This window comes from Perca fluviatilis, chromosome 16 (genome assembly GCF_010015445.1).
Source record: "Perca fluviatilis chromosome 16, GENO_Pfluv_1.0, whole genome shotgun sequence".
In the NCBI taxonomy this organism is placed as follows: Eukaryota; Metazoa; Chordata; class Actinopteri; order Perciformes; family Percidae; genus Perca; species Perca fluviatilis.
Genome location: NC_053127.1, coordinates 26,922,021 through 26,944,420, shown reverse-complemented (window position 1 = coordinate 26,944,420; position 22,400 = coordinate 26,922,021). Strand labels below are relative to the sequence as shown.

Below are 22,400 nucleotides of genomic sequence, written 5' to 3'. Positions count from 1 at the left end.
AATGAAGCAGCCAATGTCCGCTAAGGTGGTGATAGGGTCACCCAGGCCCAAACTAAACAAAATACTGACAATTACCAAATACTGGTTTAGTTTTAGTGAGTTTAATACAGAATTGTATTCCATGTTTTAACAGCAAAGCAACTTTGTTCATCATGCTATATTCTCCCCAGACCAAACTCTATTTTCCTTGAGTGGATGGAAGAGAAGATGGTAGAAGTCTAGTTTGGCATTTTTAAGATGTGCAGAAATATGTGGCCTTGAGAAAAATATTATCAGTGAGTATTCGCTTTACCATAGCATGGTGATATCGCACACTAAAAGTTACAAATGAGACATTTACTTATTTTCACTGTGGGTAAGAAACAGTGCCTGGCTATATAGGGATAAAGGGAAAAAGGAGCCATAAATGAGCAGAAGCCATATACAGCAACACAGTGAGTATATCAATTGAGCCGTTGTGAATACACACACATTTGCACATAGCGAATGAAAGGTCTTTCCAGCAATTCACAGGCCTAATCCTTTGATTGTCTCTACTTATACTGCCACACGTATAATGATTAGCAAAAATCGGCAAACATTTTGTCTCAAGGGCTGTGCCACATGTAGGCACTCTGCTCTGTAAAGATAGCAGTTTTATGGAAACTTCATTTTTTTGCTTTTGGACTATTTGCAGAGAATGTAAATGATCAAATGGTTAAAAAAAATAAATAGGCAAACTGCTGGAAGGACTGAGCACCGAGGGAAATGCTTATGACATGTATAACCTTTGAGATTGCAGAGGATGCTGTAGTTGGATCTTCTCTATTGGATGCAGTTTTAACTTTGTGTCAGTCCTAAGGGCACTGACATTGTAAAGCAGTCACAACTCCAATACACTACCAACTCTACAGATCCCATTGAACACAACGTGGGGGGCATGTCTTGATTGATGGCTCTGATAAAGTATTTTGGCAATCAGTTTGACTTGAAGTATCTCGCAGTACTAACCAAGTGTCCAACAGTAGCACCTATAAAAACAGATGAAGACACAGAAGCAGTCATGAAACAGAGTGCGTTTTTTTTCCTCATATTTGCTGTAAATTACTCTCATTATTGTGCCGCTCTGAACATAGCATGCTAATCTGTTGTGATGAACTGTAAGAACCTTTTCTATATTTTGGTATCACAGGCGTACTAAGGAAATGCCTCAGAGAATGTTTTAATGCTATCATGTGCAGTTTGAGTGTTCGCACGTAGAGCAAAATCCATTATGGGGATTTCGCTTGTACATTGCCTTGGGCTTGTGAATTTTAAAAGGGTATTATTATGTTTTTTGTTACCCTATCAGACCAGCGCCATATGTGACTATCACAAATACAATGATTTGATACCATGAAATATTGTTGTCCCTCAGCTTGTTGTCACCTGGGCTGTAAGGGTCACCCAAATGTCTTTTTTTTACACATGAGGTTTTAAAACGTATGGCTTGAAAATTCAAATATTGTTACAGAATGAAACACTTAATCATAACTTTAATATGGTTCTAATGAGACCATCCTGCAAGTTCTGTATATACTCATCCTTGATTTTAGAGCAAAATAATTATGTATGTAATGATTTAAAATTTAAAAACTGTTTTGATGGTATATTCATTTCCTGATGTATTTTTTAATTTTTTTGAACATGTTGCACAGTCAGTTGATCAATTATACACATTTCAGCTTTAAAGGTGCTTTCATATTTATTACATGTAATTGATTTTGAATTTAATGCTGTGGTAATGGGATTGAAAATTAAATTGGCTCTTGTGTACCAGCATTGAATGTGTAATGTGTATGCGTGTGTGGCTGTGTAAGAGCATAAATGACGCTGGGAGGGTGGTTGTACTGATTTTTATTTTATTTTTTTTACCAGAAGAAGCATTATTGCAAGTTACTGTATTATTTCCTTGTTGTTTTTCGCCTTTGTCTGTTTAAAAGCTAAGTGGTTGTTTGTGTTTGAACATTGACATTTTGACATAAGAAACTGTGCTTTTATTGGTGTTGATATTCTTTTGTTGTAGTAAATGATGTTTCCTTTTCTCTTTCTTTTTTTGAGCATTACAATTTTAATGAAATGCACTGTCACTGATGTCGTAACTGGGAATTTATCTTTTGCACCAAGATTTTTTCGGTTGGTGCAAAAATAAATATGACTTTTAAATAAATGGTTGTGTGTTTTGTCTTTTGAGTGTTGTGATTGCTTTGTAAATGCGTGTGAGAGTCAGAGTGCTCATTAGTTTGAGCATGGTCAGCACCACCTACGCTGAGATCCATAAATGCTGCTGGTGAGACTTTGAATTATTGGTATCATGTCAGACACAATTAATTATACAGCAAGTTTGATAACCTTTCCATTTGACAGAAGCCATTCCAAAAATGTACCTATTTCATAACGAGACGAGACGGAAAAGCTTTGACCACAGAATGAGATCAGCTTCACTCTTAAATTGTGGAGCCATTGCCAACTCGCGAACCTATGTATGTTATTCCAATGTATCTTAAATCCACTATTCAATCTCTTGATTTTAGCATCTGTTTACAAAGACGAGTTGCCACAGTCGGTAATGTTCATAGAGGCTATAAAGTTTACAAAGTTACCTCTCTCTCGTCTGGACAATGCATTGCATACTGCACAAAAAGGACCGTAGTTTTTTGGATCATTTTTAAAAATAGGTAATTTTACTTTGATTTAAGTAGGCTTCTTTTTAATCGCAGGTATCGTGTTTTGCTACATTTTAAGTTGCATCCGTTACGGAGTAACAAGCACATTAAAAGTCCTGATAAACTGTGAGGAAGGAACAGAAGACACATTTAATAAGCCAGGGGTCTTCAACGTTTTTTAGGCCAATGACCCCTAACCTTAAAGAGAGAATAGAAGGGACCCCCTACTACATATATTGTATTAAATTGAGTTGAATAATAAACTGGGCCGACAATAAGGTGTAGTGCGGCCTAAAGCCAATACACATTCCTTTTTATGGTGCCCTACAATACTAAGCTAGTATATCATCATGTTTTAATGTCAAACGTACTTGTGGAAGGCACAGTGAATCTAGAAGCTTACCTGTATCATACGTAAGCGTATCTTAAATGTTGTTGATTTGGCGGGCCCCCTGCAGTGACTCTGAGGACCCCCTAGGGGTCGCGAACCCTCTGTTGAAGATCTCTGAAATAAGCAGTTGGCAGCAGAGAAGAGGCTGCAGGTGTGTCTGCAGAAGGCAGCTAGCTCCAGCTTCGGAGAGGTGACACTCGGAGAGGTGTGTTTTCCCCACCTAGCTAAATCCTAACCACGGAGGGGGCGCTAGCTGTCATTTTAACAAAAGGGTAAACGATATTCTCAAAACAAGCAGTCAAATCCAGCATCACGTCCATTTTGTGTATGGTTGTGGTTACCATTATTGTACCTTGTCACAGTAAAAAAAAAAAAAAAGGTTGCATCTACCAATTTAATGCACCTGGCGAGCATGCTAAGTAACCCAAATCAAACACACCCAAACATGGTTATGTTCAGGAAAAGATCATGTTTGGGGTTAAAATAGACCCTTTTAGCCAGAAAGTTGCACTTCGTTGCACACTGGGTGAACATGGGAGAAGTTTACATTCAGGGCACACTGGATCTGGCTAACAATGCTAAACATGCTCACAGTGGATCCTCCATCAGCGTCCAGTCAGGAACATTTACCTTCACTGAGGTGTGTGAGGATGTTCTGCTGTTTTTGACAATATAGCCTACTGGTAATCCCAGATGGGACTGCAGAGACTCTTTCAGTTCAAACATTTGGAATCTGAGAAGCGTAGTGGGACACAGGGACTGATCGTGTGTAGCCTACTGGTAATACTGGGACAGGGAGGCTGAGTGGACTGATATCTTGCTTTGAGAATAAACAAGCTGAGAAGCTGAACCTAAAGCAGACTGAGGAGGACTTATGGTGGAGGAGACTCCCAGAATGCTGTTCAGACAGCAGGTGAGTACAACACACTTCCTCAACTCGTGTGTGTGTAAAATGTACAGTCTCCTTGTGCTTTATGTGTGTTTGTGACTGCATTACATAACATACATAAAGTCTCTGTGCTGTTGCCTTGGTGATGTTTTATTCTGCTGTTGATTCTATAAGAAGTTTTATTTACCCGCACCCGCTGGGGTTCCTATAGCTTGTTTTTGATTGTCTGAGTTTAGTCTTTTTTTCTGGTTAATTGTAGTAAAGCTACACTAAGGGGCTCTGTAGGAAGGCAATTGCATATTTATAATTGATACTCCGATGTAGCCTTTGCACAGGCTGCAAAGTGCTGTCTATTGAAAAGGAATGTATTGTTGGTCCGGACCAAAGGGGTTATGTTGCTGATGTTCCACTAGTGTGAATGTTGACATAGAATGCAATTTATTTTGTAGCCTAAATACTTTTAATTCAAGAGTAGTATCATATATCATCACACTTTCCCTTTTTCATTTTTATGTAAGTATTTAATACTTTTACTTTTAGTACTTTTACTTTAACTTGAGTAAAGTTTCTTTAAAGTAACAGTTCTTTTACTTGAGTACAATATTTTACTCTCTCCATGTCTGGCCTTTATTCCTTGCTTATTTATTTCTGTTCTCCAACTTGATTTCGATGTTCTTGAAATTCCTGAGCTTTGTGACTGTCCAAATCTTTTACTATATTTTGTAGTAACAGTATGTTAGGTGGCAGGAACCGGAGAGTGAGTGCAGTGATTTCAACCTCTTTTAACACTGTGTAATAGTTTATTTTCAGTCAAAGAATCCCTATTTCCTGCTGATATTTTTTTTGAGCTGCTGCTCAGAAGTGATCATCTGATTGTCATGTTCTTCACTGTACATGGCACCAAAGATTACCATTCAATTCTCTTTCTTAGTTTCTCTATTCCTAGCAGGGAGCTACAATATCCTATTGTGTGTAATAAGTTTACTGTACCATTAGATGGCTGCTGTGTGCTGTCCTGTGTCCGTTGTGTCCTGTTTTATCTGTCCTTTCATCTCATCCTGTGTCAGCTGTTCCTTTTCTCATTTGGTTTCTTCTGTGAAAAGATATGAATGCGTCCCTGTGCTCAATACAAATCAATTGTAAGATACTTTTTTTTTTTTTTTAAATGGCTAATATTGGATTACTTGATTGTTTTATTAGTCATCTAGCTAAATGATGCGATGCATGACGGTCAGTGGGACAGGATTAGACAGGTTACACTTCCCCACGTGAATGTTTGAAACATTGCTCGGGACAAGACAGCAATTAACAGCACAGGGCACGGGGACACAGCCGACACGAGGCAGGACAGAAAAGGACACCTAATGATACAAGACCTTCATTACACGGGACAAGACACTAAATTACGCCTTCTCGCTATATTATACCCTTTCTCATGTACTGCCAAGCCAGGAGCCTGTAAAAGACAGCGTGAGGCTTTGTGGCCTGAAAGAGAAGCACTGAGCAAAGGATCTGTTGAGCTGATTTAAACACCTCTGTGGCCTTTTGTGTTGGATGCAGTTCTTTTTGCTAAATTAGCTAAATGGTATCAGCACGCTAACATAATAATAACAACCAAAATGACAATGCTAAGATGCTGGTTTTTAGCAGGTATAGCATTTACCATGTTCACCATCTTAGGTGCTAAGATTTGCTAATTAGCACTTAGCATGAAGTATAGCTGAGGCTGATGGAAATGTCTTGAGTTTTGCAGGTATTTGGTCATAAATGTGTGTGGGATGAAAAGTCATGGAGTTACCAGTCATTAGGGTTCATCCTCTGAGCACCATGAATATCTGTACCAGATTGCAACTCAATCCATGGAATAGTTGTTGAGATATTTCAGTCTGGACCAAAGTGGTGGACCCACAGACCGGCATTGCTATGGAGCCACAAAAGGGGATATCATATTGGTGGTGATCTCGCATGCGATAACACAAAAGCAAGGAGAAAGCAATACAACTGATTGGCATGCTTTGCAGCCCGCTCATTGTTCGCTCGCTGCAGATGAATTCCCAGCTGAGCCTCTGGGCTAATCAAACTCTTCGCTTCACATATTCTACAGAATGTGTGCCGCGGCAAAAGGCCGCTGTTATTGGCATCGCTTACAAACAGCTGCACTTTCTTGAGGGCAAGGGTTTTGTCTCTGCAGGAGGAAGCAAATATTTGCTCATAAAACTCACACTTTCAGTCACAACAAGAATGAAAGCCAACAAACTGTTGGGGGGGAACAGCTCTATTGGCATTGTAAATCGAAACTGTTTAGATTTTGTAAGGAATTCAACATTAATTAGAAGGTAGAATTAAAGTGTCATCTTAAGCTTAATAACAGTCACACTTACACCCATGGAAGGTGCCATAAAAAGCTGTTATTAGTTTTCTAGTAACAATTTACAGTCTACCAAAAAATACCTTCGAGATGCGATCCATTCACAGTTGTGGACAACAATATTTAGTAATGTGTTACAATTCTTCGTAGTGTAAGACCTTGCAGCTTTAATGAAGCGATGAAATGTAATGTGGCACTAAAACAGGTCTGTAGTGTATATGGGAGGGTTGCTACTCTTGCACAGCTGTCCAGTGTAAGCTTTATGTCAAAAACTGTACACTAAGTGTTTTAACTGATGAGGGTGCTTAATGAAATATTTAACAGCCTATTAAAATATGTGGTTTGTCACAAAATGTTGCCCATCAAGGACCCACAATGCTCTATTAGTTCCCCCATGAACTCTGACGCTGTCCGTGGTCCTGAGCGCTGCACCATAAATTCCACACCACCGGGGGTCAGTAGGGGGCTTGGCACTGACAGCACAAGAGCCACAGTGAGCAATTGAGAAGCGATGGATAACATGAATATAATGTGTCATTGAGTCATTAATCAAATCAATCCCCGGGTGGATGATTTGCACAGAATAAATGTAATATATTGAGCATGACAAAGACAGATCTGGATGGAACACTTGCTCAAAATCATCAATTACAGTTGGTGCGGCTTGGAAGTGACCCAAAAGCTGAGTGCAAATGTTTTCTCCTCCACAAAAGGGGGAAACATTTGCCGGTAGCACCATCAGAGCAGATCACACATACAGATGTGGTCTTAGATTTCTCTATTAAACATGTCAATAGATAAAAAAATGGTTTGAGTTATGTACAGGCTTCACGGGGAAGCAAGGGGCATCAAGACACTATTGACTTGTTATATAATGGAAACTGTACAGTACTATTATACTGGTTAAAGGAATAGATTGGAATAGAAGTGATGTCATCAGGGTTATCTTGATTTGGTCTTGAGACTTCAAATATTATAGTATAGTTATAAACTGAAAAAATAGTGCATTTAACAGACAGTGAGTTGAGTTGAATTCTGGGAATTGTAGGATCCATCCCCTTTTTTGAAGCTTGACCTATACTACTAACTAAAAGTTAAGATTTCTTGGCCTCTGCCGCACCAAGTTTGACCATTCTCATTTTCCCTCTTTGTAATGATATAGGCGTTATATAGGCGTCAAAAATACTGTTGTCAGTTGATCTCCAAAATGACGGGGACTATTTTTTTTAATTGATGGTCGTGCATTTCAACTTTGTGTTTATGTCATTGTGTTGAAGAGGTTTCATTAACCCAAGGGTCAACACATTCTCATGGCTTACAGCTTCCTCTAATTTAAGTTAGACATTAAAAACAACCAGTAAGAGGTTTTCACCTGGCAGTGACAGTTCTCTGTATCGTGGCTGAAAGCACATAGCATGCTTGCTGTTATGCTGCTTTGTCAAAGAGCATCATTAAGTAACAACCTTGTGGATATGTAAGAATGATCCTTTGTAGTGTACGTGTCCTTCCTCCCTCTTAACTTTGTCCTCCACTGACTCGGTGGCATTTACACAAAAACTTTAATTTTGCAGTAGCTAACATCTGTCAATGGATGTCAAAAAACTGACTCATGCCGTGAACACAGAGCTTCTTTACTTAATCATGCAGGTCGACCCAAGAGATGCTGAGAGGATAAAGAAAGATATATATATATATATATATATATATATATATATATATATATATAATATATATGTTTCTTCAGCAACATATTTCTTTACTATATTGACTGGGAAGATAGCAATTGGGCTGAGAAAGAAAGAAAAGGAGTGCACTTGAGATGCCTTTATTAATATGTCGACACAATGGGATTTCTGTTACAAGTGTATAAGAGGCTCATAGTAGATAGAAAGATTTTTACTTTAAGTTTGTCTTCGCCCCCACTAGGGCAGCACAATATATCGTTCAATTGTTCAATTTGTAGAAGAATGTTTGAAATTATTTCCTTTCATTTGTTTGAAATTCAAAACGTCATTTGTTGTATTTCAGAAGAACAATGTAACCAGTAGAAAGGCATAAGTAATAAACACTTATATACAGTGGGGAGAACAAGTATTTGATACACTGACGATTTTGCAGGTTTTCCCACTTACAAAGCATGTAGAAGTCTGTAATTTTTATCATAGGTACAACTGTGAGTGACGGAATCTAAAACAAAAATCCAGAAAATCCCATTGTATGATTTTTAAGTTGCATTTTATTGCATGACATAAGTATTTGATACATCAAAAAAGCAGAACTTTTTGTATATTTGGTACATAAACCTTTGTTTGCAGTTACAGAGATCATACGTTTCCTGTAGTTCTTGACCAGGTTTGCACACACTGCAGCAGGGATTTTGGCCCACTCCTCCATACAGACCTCCAGATCCTTCAGGTTTCGGGGCTGTCGCTGGGCAATACGGACTTTCAGCTCCCTCCAAAGATTTTCTATTGGGTTCAGGTCTGGAGACTGGCTAGGCCACTCCAGGACCTTGAGATGCTTCTTACGGAGCCACTCCTTAGTTGCCCTGGCTGTGTGTTTCGGGTCGTTGTCATGCTGGAAGACCCAGCCACAACCCATCTTCAATGCTCTTACTGAGGGAAGGAGGATGTTGGCCAAGATCTCGCGATACATGGCCCCATCCATCCCCCCCTTCAATATGGTGCAGTCGTCCTGTCCCCTTTGCAGAAAAGCATCCCTATAGAATGTTGTTTCCACCTCCATGCTTCACGGTTGGGATGGTATTCTTGGGGTTGTACTCATCCTTCTTCTTCCTGGCGAGTGGAGTTTAGACCAAAAAGCTCTATTTTGGAGATTGACCGTCATCTTGAACTTCTTCCATTTTCTAATAATTGCACAAACAGTTGTTGCCTTCTCATGGAGCTGCTTGCCTATTGTCCTGTAGCCCATCCCAGCCTTGTGCAGGTCTACAATTTTATCCCTGATGTCCTTACACAGCTCTCTGGTCTTGGCCATTGTGGAGAGGTTGGCGTCTGTTTGATTGAGTGTGTGGACAGGTGTCTTTTATACAAGTAACGAGTTAAAACCGGTGCAGTTAATACAGGTAATGAGCAGGTCTGAGCGATTAATTGCATTTGCGATAATATCGCGATATGTTAAAACGCAATTTCCTAATCGCAACGGCTGCGATTTGGTCACATGACTCGCGAGAGCAAATCAGTCTGCACTCCGTAGAGAAAGCATCAACTTGGCACTCTAACGCTACGCCATACCTTGAGCTGATCTCTGTCATTCAAACAACTCTGAGTTGAAGTTTAAAACTTTTACAGCCATTTTAATAAAATGAAGGGTTTTGTTCGGGCTTTAGTCCATACATGCAGTTAATGGATACAGGCACACAGAACTGAAGGCTCGGTTGGCAACGATTAGCTCTGATTAGCGGTTAGCTCCGTTATAAAGATATGGAGTGGAGGAGCTGCCACTGAGAGGGGTAACAATCAGACTCTGATAAATGACGTTCGGGGAACTTTCAACTCCAACGGTTTTATTAGTACAGTTAATCCCACGGCAAGACCACCAGCAGCATGCTACTTCTAACGTAACGATAGCCTCTCTGAGCAAATGCAACGTTGACGGTGTCATGCACACGGCACGCAACTTCACGAGGGGGAGGGGCTGGAGGCAGCTCCTCTCTGTGCACTGTAAAAAAATACGTGTGTGTGTGTGTGTGTGTGTGTATTTATACACACACACACACTATATTTTATCTTATTTAACTGTCTAGTGTGTAATTATGTGTTGTTCATACTATACAATGATTTATTGTTTGTCTTAAAAAATAATCGAATCGCAATATTTGGGAAAAAAATCGCAATTAGCAATTATTATTTTCAAAAATCATTCAGCCCTAATAATGAGTAGAGAACAGGAGGGCTTCTTTAAGAAAAACTAACAGGTCTGTGAGAGCCGGAATTCTTACTGGTTGGTAGGTGATCAAATACTTATGTCATGCAATAAAATGCAAATTAATTATTTAAAAATCATACAATGTGATTTTCTGTATTTTTGTTTTAGATTCTGTCTTCTGTTGAAGTGTACCTATGATAAAAATTACAGACCTCTACATGCTTTGTAAAAAAACCTGCAAAATCGGCAGTGTATCAAATACTTGTTCTCCCCACTGTAATAACTAATATCTGTTTTATTTATCGCAAGTAATATCTTTATCGTGATATTCAACAACATTATCGCATATCACATATTTTCCTCATATCGTGCAGCCCTAGCCCCCGCCCTCTCCACTCTGTAGTAAAAGAGCCTTCACTAACCGACAGGTTCTCAGAACACAGAAACTATGTATTGATTCAGCAGCTAAAAAGGCATTTTCAATTCACATACCTTTTTAAACAGCTTTCCCTGCGCTTTTTACTCCTACCAGTTCCATTAACCTCACCCTGCCCTCTGGCACCCATCACCCCTCTCACTGTCTGTTAACCCTGTCCACTTTATTCTCATCCCATCACTTCTGGTTCAGCTGAGATATGATCATTACCTTTCCGCACACGTCCATCTTTAGGCATGATTGTGCAGTGATACAAATACCAGTGTAATGTGCGTTGTAAAAATGTAAAATCACCGGTGGTAGTATCCACAGGACAGTAACATCCACTTTAACAAGCCTATTCAGACTGTTATAGATTCAGTTGGCAGCGGTGATGCCGTGTACAAACAAATAATCCAAGTCTGTTAAAAAAAAAAAAAATAGGTAAACATTATTGCAGCATATAAAAAATCCCACCAGAGCTTGAGCAGGGCAAACCTGAAAAGATGACGAGGCAGCTTATACACATGTTGAACATGTCAAACTAAGAACGTGTGGCATGAAAAGAGCTTTCATAAAGAGGAGGAAGGAGCAGAACAAAATGAAAGGGGGAAAAAATCATGGCGGGTGCACTTGTATGATTTCCTAAGCTTTTGTGTAATATAAATTATGAGGCATATCTATCTCTGCGGCATTGTTAAGTGCACCTCCTCGGTATCTGATCTGCAGGGCTGTGAGCAGTTTATTAAAAATGGAAGTCATTCTAAATGAGCCCATAATGCTCAACCCTTTCAGGAAATCTTAATGGATCCCAGCCTATCTCTGACAAGGTTAAACGCTTCAGGAGACAGCGAGAAACGTTAACAGACTAGATTATGGAGAGAGATGAATACTAACCAGCACGTAGATTCAGCTGGAACATTAGACAATGTCATGAATGAGTATTTTTGAACAGCTAAAGAATGTGTTGACTGCATACTGTAGCCTTCATGCTATCGATTCTTCATAACGTCTTACGGCTTGCACTGAATTATCCAACACAAAACCACATTGAAACTCCTCGTACAGCGCCGAAAGCTGAACACACTGCAACTCTTTGTTTTCTTACTTTGCATTACGGCACAATTCCTTTTAATTTATTTTTCAGCTCCTACTACATGAGTCCTGTCTCTGTGCGTAACGTAGAGTTGTTCCTGCGATCCTCTACGACTTGTAACATTAGACAGCCAATCAGCAGCATTATTAGATCTTGTTAGAAGATGCTGCATGCTCATTGGCTCACTGACGCTGATGAGATCTACTCCTTAGGTATTGAAATCAAGTATTGAATGACGAGGCATTTTTCAATACTCGATACTTTAGAGGCAATTCAGTCGGTGCCTAAAAAGTATTGAATTTGGTACCCAGCCCTAGTTGTCAAATTGGTGAAGATATTTTTTTTTTTAAGTTGCTGTGCATTGAGCTCTCAAAGCCAGCTTGTGCATTTCACAGAGCTGCATTTTGAATGCTTTCACTTAAGCAGAAGACTGTTCTCTGCCCAGCATGTTAACTGTACCTTTCAGAGAAGTTGAGCAGCAGTCCAGCCTCTAGAATCAGCTGCCCTGCAGGCCTAATATATTTAATAAATGTACATTAATAACTGCACAAAATCCTGTCGACCAAAGATCATCTGAGCAACCAGATTGTTGGATTGCCATTCACGCGGTAGAGTTAGTTATGTGAACTATGAAATGTAGATGTTCTACCAGGATGAACTGTCACTTCTGCCTCTCCTATATGGCCTTCAGATGACACCACTCAGTGGATAAATTCTGCCTCATTAACTCTGAATAACTCAAAGCAGAGCAATGTGTGGTACACCTTTATGACATGAGATTGTTTGAATAATACAGTGTCTTTGTGTGTTTGGCGAGGAGTGCCTTCAAAGTCTTTGGGGTAAGCTGTTCGTATGCATCTTTAATGCCACACGTCCCCATGTATAATGAATAAATATAATCTGGATATGCCCACAGATGCCATGGAAACTGTGCTTAAATTAACATCCTGGTATGTGAGCACATCCTCTGAGTCCTTTAGGAGCTTCTTGTAACTGGAATAAGATCTTGGCTGGCCTTTTGTGAATGTGATGGTTACATACTCATTAATATGTGTGCCCGATCTGACATGACTTATTGAACTCTGCTGTGAAACCTATGTAAGTTTACTTTAAATTACAGTAGGGATCTTTAAGTTTCCATTTAGGGCTGCACAATTAAACGCAATTTTATCGCAATATGGACTAGTGCAATATTTGAAAATCCCAATATTTGTTACAGCCAAAATATGTGTCAAACCATTCTGAATTTAGCATTGTGGTGCTGCAGAGACATCCCAGCCTACAAATCATATCCTACAGACTAAAGAAAAAAATCTTTGTTTGGTACAGATCTTCGCAAAAAATCACACTATAATCATTTCAATGTTTTTAATTTTTTATTGAAAATGAGAATAATGATACAAAATTCATAATTCTCTCCAATATCGTGAATCATATCGCAATTGCAATATCAGTCAAAATAATCCCAATATTTTCCTCATATCGTGCAGCCCTATTTCCATCGATACCAAATATATTCTGAGTTTGGAGGCTAATATGTATGAAATGATGTGAAATTTGATGCAGCCGTAAAACATAGGGTCATGTTTAAACATTTCACTTAAAGAAAGCATCATATAGCTGTAAAGAAATGTTGGGACAAGCAGTTACTGACTATATATGTGATTATATCATACAGTGTGGATGTGTTTTTTAGATTTAGATAAACATACAGTGAAATTTAAAGGAAAACTCAGATGTTTGTAGGAGACTGTTCCTTTATTCATGAGGGTATCAGACATGGAGGCTGTGAATGGCCAGTCTGCCTTTAAGGACACAGGGCTTTCAAAAGGACAACCTGTCATGCATTATTATGTCTATCTGTGATCTGGGTCAAGCCCTTGTAATGCATGAGTGCATTTACAGGCACACACAAGAGCGATATGCAGCACACAGGGCCGGCGTTTCAGAGGAAATACAATCACCTCTATTGTGGACTCTGCGCCGCTCTTATTAACAGTCACTAAATTGCTCTTAGCTGATGTGTATGTGTGCAGCAGCTATCTGAGCGCCTACAGCTATCGCTGAAGCCTCACAGCAACGACGCATGCATGGGCCACATTTGTGCTGAAATTGGCACAAGCTTCTGAAGGACACATGAAATGCATTCCTGCCCTTGTGCACAAACAACAAAGCATAGTAATTACCAATGAGATGCTGGATACTCTGGATGCAGGAGTAGGGGTGTGTGTGTGAGCGTGAGGTGAAGGCTGAGAGAGGGGATACTGCACGATAAGGGAAGAAATCTGTGTTGTGGTATCTTCATTATTAATTTAGTTCTCCTCATGCATTGCCTCACAGTTATTTTCATGAATTGTTTCTCACTTGCATAGATAGTACAAACCGATACACACTGCTCATGTGTGACAAACTTTCCCAAATTGAGGATGAAGATATATGTTTACTATTTAGTAGCCTCTTTGCTGAGAAACTTGGCAAAGAACAATCAACCTACACACTCCAGTTCTTTTATACTATGATGAACAAAATAGTGCATGCATAACTGGAAAACAAAAACAAGTTTTTGAAATGCAATTTATTCATTAGGAAACCCCGGGGTAGACCCAAAACATGCTGGAGAGATTATATATTTCAACTCCTTGGGAACTCCCAGGAGGAGCTGGAAATTGTTGCTGGGGAGAGGAACATTGGGATGGAATTCATTTATTCCAATCATCATGGGCACTGTAGTTATTTTTTTTATATTCGCGCTGCTGCTGGAAATACTGAAATACTTTAAGGGCACCAAATGTATATTCATCCACAGCTGAAAATACAACAAATACACTATTTACTCCTGTTTAAGTGATGGCTACTAAAAACTACAGTGCCCATGAATACTAACGAGCACATAGATTCAGCTGGAACATTAGACACTGTCATGAATGAATTCAGTGAGTATGTTTGAACAGCTTGAACAAAGAATGTTTTGTTCAAAAAATGTGTTGACTGCATACTGTAGCCTTCATGCTATCGATTCTTCATAACGTCTTACGGCTTGCACTGAATTATCAGACACAAAACCACATTGAAACTCCTCGTGCAGCGGCGAAAGCTGAACACACTGCAACTCTTTGTTTTCTTACTTTGCAGCGTGTTTTTCTAGATGCTGCGCATTGTTCTATTCTTGCATGTGCAAAAATAGAACAAATGAACAATTTAAGTTAAAAAAGAAATCATGGAATCAATTTATAAACCAAAATGTATTCTAAATGTTTGACTCATCAAAGTAACCCCCTTTGGCAGATATAACAGCTGAACACACTCGTGGCATTCTTTCTACAATGGAAATCAAATATTCTTCAGAAAGTTCTTCCCAACTCTGTTGCAGAAGTTCCCATAAATGTGTGGCACTTGTAGGTCGCTTTGCTTTCACTTTTCTGTCCAGTTCATCCCAAACCAGCTCAATGGGGTTTAAGTCTGGTGACTGTGCTGGCCACTCCATGTTTTTAAGCTTCCCATCTTGTTCTTTTTTCCTAAGGTAGTTCTGGCATAGCTTGGATCCTGGGTACCTGGGTCATTATCTTGCTTTAGGATGAACCCCTGAACAACTAGGCGCATACCAGAGGGTACTACATGGCGCTGCAAAATGCTGTGGTAGCCGTTTTGGTTCAGGGTGCCTTTCACTCCGTACAAATCACCAACCCTGGATCCAGCAAAACAGCCCCAGACCATCACGCTTCCTTCTCCATGTTTGACAGTTGATGTCACACACTGAGGAACCATCCTTTCGCCTACTCGACGGCGTACAAATTTCATCAGTTATCAAGATTCATCAGTCCATAGCACCTTCTTCCAGTCTTCAATAGTCCATTGACGAGGTTTCTTGGCCCAGGCAAGCTTCTTTTTCTTATTTTGACGTCTTAGCAATGGCTTTCTTGCTGCAACTCGATCAATCTAACCTGCAGCTCGAAGTCTTCTCTTTACAGTTGAAACTGAGACTTGTTTTTACGACCACTATTAAGCTGTGCTTGAAGCTGTTGTCCTGTGAGCCGCCTATCACGCAAGCTGTTGACTCTCAGAAACTTGTCTTCTGATTCTGTTGTGGCTTTGGATCTGCCAGACCTCTTCCTGTCAGAGTTTCCCCCAGTTTCTAAGTGCCTTTTGGTGGTGAAGAATACTGTACTCACTGACACCTTGACTTTCTTCGCAATTTCTCTGTAGGAAAGACCAACATTCTTAAGTGTTATGATGGTCTGTCTCTCTTCCATTGTTAATTAACTTTTTCCTGCCATTTTTATAGCAACACACTACTTTCCGCAGTACAATACTGTTCAAATAATGCTCACGAGGGTACGGTACCACAGTGTCTTCCAACAATACTGTTATACACAGAGGGGGTTGTAAGTAATCCAGATGAGTTGGAACACCTGTGGGAATTGGTAGCACCAACTTTCAAAGCTTGATCAACCTCCATTGCTGCAGAACAGCTTTATGTTGTTTACCCATTTCTTGTTCCCTGAAAAAGGCCTTTTTGTAAAATTCTGAAATGTACATTATTTTTCAGTTTTGGGTAACCTTACTTTTTTTTTTAACCTCAGGCAGTTCACCACTTACCTTTGTACCATTTCAAGCTATTCATTGGACTTGAACTGCTAAAATTTCAATAGAAAACTAAAAGAATTGGGGTGTTCTAAAACTTTTGACCAGTAGTGTGTGTGTGTGTGTGTGTGTGTGTGTGTGTGTGTGTGTGTGTGTGTGTGTGTGTGTGTGTGTATATATATATATATATATATATATATATATATATATATATATATATATATATTTAATCAATTAATCAAGTCATGTTTAATTTAATCCAATTGGTCCTTCCCAGAAAAGGTCATTTACTGTAAACATTCAGGTATAAAAGAGGGAACATCATCTTTTTGATGCTGTTGAGGTTTTGGCAGATGTTGACCTGGATGGGAAAAATAAGAAAGGCTTGACAGAAAATGAATGACAGCAACATCCAGAGCTGTTCTCACATCTTGGCATGAAGCCATCTACTGCACCAGGGAGGGGGGCGCAGCTCTGACCTCCTTGCAAACTCTGAAGCTTTTCTGCCTCCTTCTGTCATAAAACCATTTGACGTAGGCTAGTGGGAAATAAAGGACTGTATTGCACTTGAGACTCACTGCCTACATGCATAGCAGATCACTGGATCGATAGCTGCCCTCGGTTTCTCTCCCAAGTAGCTCCCGCTGGGAGAGCGAGTGCTGTCACTGGCACTGAAACTGCTCCCTCAAATAACACCGTTTCAAAGGTGCCTAACATGTCCATAGCCCACAACACTTTCACTGTTAAATTACAGATAACAATATTGCTATATATGTAGGCGGCGAGCTACATAGGCCTACCGTGCACCTCCCCCTCCCCCCCCCCCACCTCCCAACAAAACCATACTTTTTTGAAAGGTCTGGATGTGTAGAATATGAATCTGAATGTTAACATTTACACTACCTGTTTTAGCCCTGTGAATAGGGAAACCCTAAAAAACGATTTTAAGCGATTTTAACACATCAAGATGGTCCTAGTCAATCAGAACAGCTTTTAGGTGACCCATTACACACTCAAACTTCACATATGATGACTTAGGTCATATATCTACCATGCTGCTTATTGTTAGTTGTCTAAAATTAACATAGGTAAGGCCTTATATTGATATAATGAGCCCATTTCATGTATAGGCCACGACCTAGATACGCCTATCCTGCAACCCCAACCCCCTCTCCTAAAAATATCATGCTTTTTTGAAAGGTCTGAGTCTGTAGAATATGAATCTGAATGTTAACATTGAAATTTTTTTGATACACTACCTGTTTTAGCCCTGTGAATAGGGAAACCCTAAAAAACGATTTTAAGTCGAGATTGTCCTGGTCAATCAGAACAGCTTTTAGGTGACCCATTACACACTCAAACTTCACATATGATGACTTAGGTCAAAGGGCACCCTGTACTGCTTCCTGGTAAGTGACTACAATGAATATAGTTAAGGCCTAATGTTGATTTAATGAGCCCATTTCCTTTTGAGTTTGAGTGTCATGTTACACCTGACATATGTATGAAAGATGCATGTATTTTATTGATTGGTAAAAGGGGGTTACGGTAGGACCTATGTAGCTCGCCGCCTAATGTACCCTCTCATTTCTGTCAGGTGGACTCAATAAATAAAGCCTACGCATTGTATCTGCTGTTCAGTTATTTCCAACCACTTTGCTTAAGGCTAGCGCTACTTCATAATTTCTCAGGCCTTCTTAATTCATATACTTTACAAATATCCTGGATAGTGCTCTGCTTGTTATTATTCATGTCTTAGTCTCGCACTTCCTCTCAGACCTTCCTCCAGGTTTATTGGCATTCCCTTAAAGGTCCCATGGCATGGTGCTCTTTGGATGCTTTTATATAGACCTTAGTGGTCCCCTAATACTGTATCTGAAGTCTCTTTCCCGAAATTCAACCTTGGTACAGAATTACAGCCACTAGAGCCAGTCCCACAATGAGCTTTCCTTAGTATGTGCAATTTCTGTCTGTAGCTATTGAGGAGGAGAGGGGGGGGCAAGGTGGAGGGTGGGTGTGTGGCCTTGACCAACTGCCATTTGCTCGTTTGAAAGCCATGATGTCTCTCTCTCATGGGTGGGCCAAATTCTCTGGGTGGGCAAAGCAGAGCAAGGGGAGGTAACCTTGCTCCTTATGACCTCATAAGGAGAAGATTCCAGATCAGCCCATCTGAGCTTTCATTTTCTCAAAGGCAGAGCAGGATACCCAGGGCTCAGTTTATATCTATCGCCATTTCTAGCCACTGGGGGACCATAGGCAGGCTGGTGGAATGCATATTAATGTTAAAAAACCTCATAAAGTGAAATATTCATGCCATGGGACCTTTATAACCAATCACAATCGTCTTGGGCTGCGCTAAGCCCCAGACACAATGACGGTGCCTCTGCAATATAGCCACAGGAAGGAACTTGTTTTGGTGGAAGATGTGTACATTCAAAAGTTGTTTTAGTCGTGCAACAGAAAATTCACATTGGACAGATAGTCTAGCTAGCTGTCTGGATTTACCCTGCAGAGATCTGAGGAGCAGTTAACCATAGTCCTCAGAAATCCACCGCAGTTTAGAATACCAACACCAAGAAAGCTGAAGGTGAGGGACATCCAGCCAAAAATTAGGGACATCTGGCGGAATTTCAGGCGGCACCTGAACAAAACCCCGCAAATGAAATGTCCTCGATATAGACTATTCATGACCAAAGGCCAAAGATAGCACTGTTAAGCAAGTTAAAGAACAGGTTTACAGGAGATAAAAAGTACAACACAGCCACATTAAGATTTACAAATACTGTGTAAAGTGTCATGTAGGTACTTTTGTTACACCATGGCACCCACTGCTATAATTATTATGAGTCATATTTCTGTATTTCTGTATCGCTCTCTCTCTCTTCGCCATTGTTGCACCAAATGATTGCTCTTGGGGGGGAATTGTTAGGTCTCTGTAAATTATAGAGTGTTGTCTACTAACTCTGTAAAGTGTCCCTAGATAACTTTTGTTATGATTTTATTTGAAACATTTTATTGAATTAATAGGTGTAGGCCAACCCTCAATCACTCAGGGAAACAGCCAACATGTACTCTCCAGATTTACGGATACATATTTAACTTAAAATAAATAATGACATTTGATGACAAAAACATTTAATACCCCAATGTGTTACATGTATTTCTTTCACTTTCTTCAAAATGAAAATGAGCATATAGTATTTAAGGTTCACTAGGACAAAGATGCAAAACAAAATAAAAGGTTGCATGTGTTTTAATGGTACATTGATGTGGTCCGACTGCACTGACAGCTTGCTTCTTTTAATGCATAGCAGGTCCGACAGTGCCACATCGCACACATATGATATTGGGAACACGCAACACCACAGTGAATGCAGACAATGGTGAATATCTGTCTTCCACCAGCAGCCCAAACCTGCCTGTTAGCTGAGTAGCGCTGCATCTGGTTGTTGTTTTGTATGTTGGTTCTGATTGCGTCCAGTCAGACTGGGCTGAGAGGTATCAGCCTTTCTCTGAGCTCTGTTTCCAGTAGCAGGTCTTTCCTTCGCTTTCTCTGACAGTCACTATTTCTTTTTAATGCTGAGCTGCTGAGAAACTCCCAAGCCAGAAAGCGCATTGTGTTACTATGACAACCGGCAACCGTGGGTTGTCATGGCATTAGCTGCGGCATAACTGCATATTAAACAGTTTTCAATACGGTGATTTTGATATTTATTGTTCCGATATGTTTGAGAACATTAAACGTAGTTTGTGTGAATGTAAATGTTTTTATTGTGGTGAAACATAATCAGAAATGCAGAATAAATGAACAATGATATGATAAATCTTGGGGCGCCCTTGGTCCGTCCTTAAGGCACCCCAGGGTGCTGCGGCACCCACTTTGGGAGCCACTGATGTGGAAACTGGAAGCACTGGCTTTAGTTCTCAACTGGAAGACGCTCTAACTGTAATTTTGAGTTAACAAACCAACATGCCTGTAGGGGAGCAATCAACCAAATAAGCAGCTGTGTGCTTTTTTAAAACTAATAATTCCGTTTTATGTTTACATTCCATTTGTTATGAGAGTTTTGTGTATGAACGTAGCCTACTCTCTCTCCTCTCTATGCTGGGACACGCTGTGATACACACTGTATGTATGTTGTCCATGTGAGGAAGTACTGGTGATGTATGAAGAGAAATCAGGGATTTCCTCTTAACACTCACTCACCCCCCTCCCCTCTCCCCCCCCAAACAATATGCATCTGTGGTGATTTTGTCTCCCTTCCCTGCCTTCAGTATTTCCATCCCGTATGTTGTTCGACAGAGTAAGTCTGCTCAGTGGTGTGGAAAATTACATCATTAATTGGGAATCCTCAACAAGGAATCTTTGATAAGTAATTTAGCAGGTCTTCAGCGGTTGTGGGGGATGAGCTTCATGGTGAGAATAACTCACCCTCTATAATCTATTAAAGAATAAGGCTGGCAATATTATATACAGTATTTTTGTTATATATGTTGTTCATGAAATCCCATTAAAAGACAACGCCTTAGTCTGTCTCACACTGCTTTCCGATTTCCTGACCCTGTCTTTGGCTTTCAGTCTCAATCCCATTTAATTATCAAGTCCATCCCATTACTTTAAATTTAAGCGTCCTAGAGGAATAAATAGTGTATTTGTTAGGGACTATTTTCCGCAGCGGATTAATACACATTTGATGCACTTGTGAGTATTTCCAGCAGCAAGATGGTGTATGTTGGGATTGACTCAGAAAACTAAAGTGCCTAACTGGCATCACCAGACTTTTTCGAAAACGTGTATTAGTCTGGAACCTCTTAGTTAATTTTCGATTTCCAAGGGGCGTTATCAACGACAGACCAAAATGCCTTTGCACGTAATTGAATAGACCTACAACCAGTCAGAGCAACGAAACCGTGTAGCTCTGAGGGACATGCAAGTTGGGGCGGTTCTTGTTTTAAAGTGCCCATATTATGAAAAAAACACTTTTTCTGGTATTTGGGGTGTTCTTTTGTGTTTCTGGTGCTTCCACACACATACAAACTTTGAAAAAAATCCATCCATGCTGTTTTGAGTGAGATATGGTTTCTGAATGTGTCCTGCCTTCAGTCTCCTGGTGAGCTGTTCAAAATCGGCTCGGACTGTGACGTCACAATCCGAAATGAGCTGGCTAACCGCAACCGTTAGCTCGTAGCTAATGCTAACACTAGCATGGTACCTCGTTCACAATAGCAAAGCACTGCTACAACACACACAAGTTCACCATAATCTACAAAAGAACTACTTACATGTGCACCCTCATTTAGAAGTCTCCCAGCTAATCCTGCCTTGTAAGTGACTGAAGTTGGAGAAACAGCCTGTCTTTTACTTCTATGGAGCTAGCTAGCTGACATTATCTACATCTGAGCTACTGAGCATGTGCGAGTGCAATCAAAGATAGTACAGAAGAAGAAGAAGAAAAGAGGTCTCACTCTGTAGCTAAAACAGAAACCAGGTGAAAAGAGGATCTACAGCAGTGAGAGAGAGCTGTGCAGTACAACAAAAATATGGTGTTTTTTGAAAATTAAACCATGTAAACCTATTCTGGTACAACCTTAAAATACAATTATGAACCTGAAAATGAGTATAATATGGACGCAGGAAAAACATGACAGCCTGATCACAAACTTTTTGAAATTACACAAACATTTTAGGCAAGAAATAGACAATACAGTAACAGAATCTTGATTCAAATTTCTTGATGTTTTTTTTGTTTAATGTGAGGGAACCAGACATATCTGCCAGAGCAAATGAAACATGAGCTGGTAGATTTATCTGGTTTACAGGCCCATATTTATGGTTATGAAGAAACATCGTACTAAACAGTGTAGCTCACTGATGTTTAGAGAGGCACAGAGGAATAACATATATTATTAGGCTTTAACTACCAAACAATATTTATTACCAGCAATGTCAAGTCATTGCTGTTTGGGATTTGTTGAAAATAAGAAAAAAAACAAAATATCTACAGCCTTATTACCACTGCTGACCCTCCACAGGGGGTATTGCTGTGCGCAAACACCTCTTTAACCCAGAGTTTCTCTTCTCTTCCTC

The 22,400-nt window shown here is 39.9% G+C and overlaps 1 protein-coding gene across 1 annotated transcript in view; it reads left to right on the top strand.

The window, feature by feature from the left end:
- Nucleotides 1-3,213: 3,213 nt before the first annotated feature.
- Nucleotides 3,214-22,400, top strand: part of flrt1a (fibronectin leucine rich transmembrane protein 1a) — a 70,658-nt gene continuing 51,471 nt past the window's right edge. The window contains exon 1 of the mRNA XM_039777574.1: nucleotides 3,214-3,988. The gene's annotated coding sequence lies outside the window, so the exon portion shown is untranslated. The remainder of the gene's footprint in view (nucleotides 3,989-22,400) is intronic.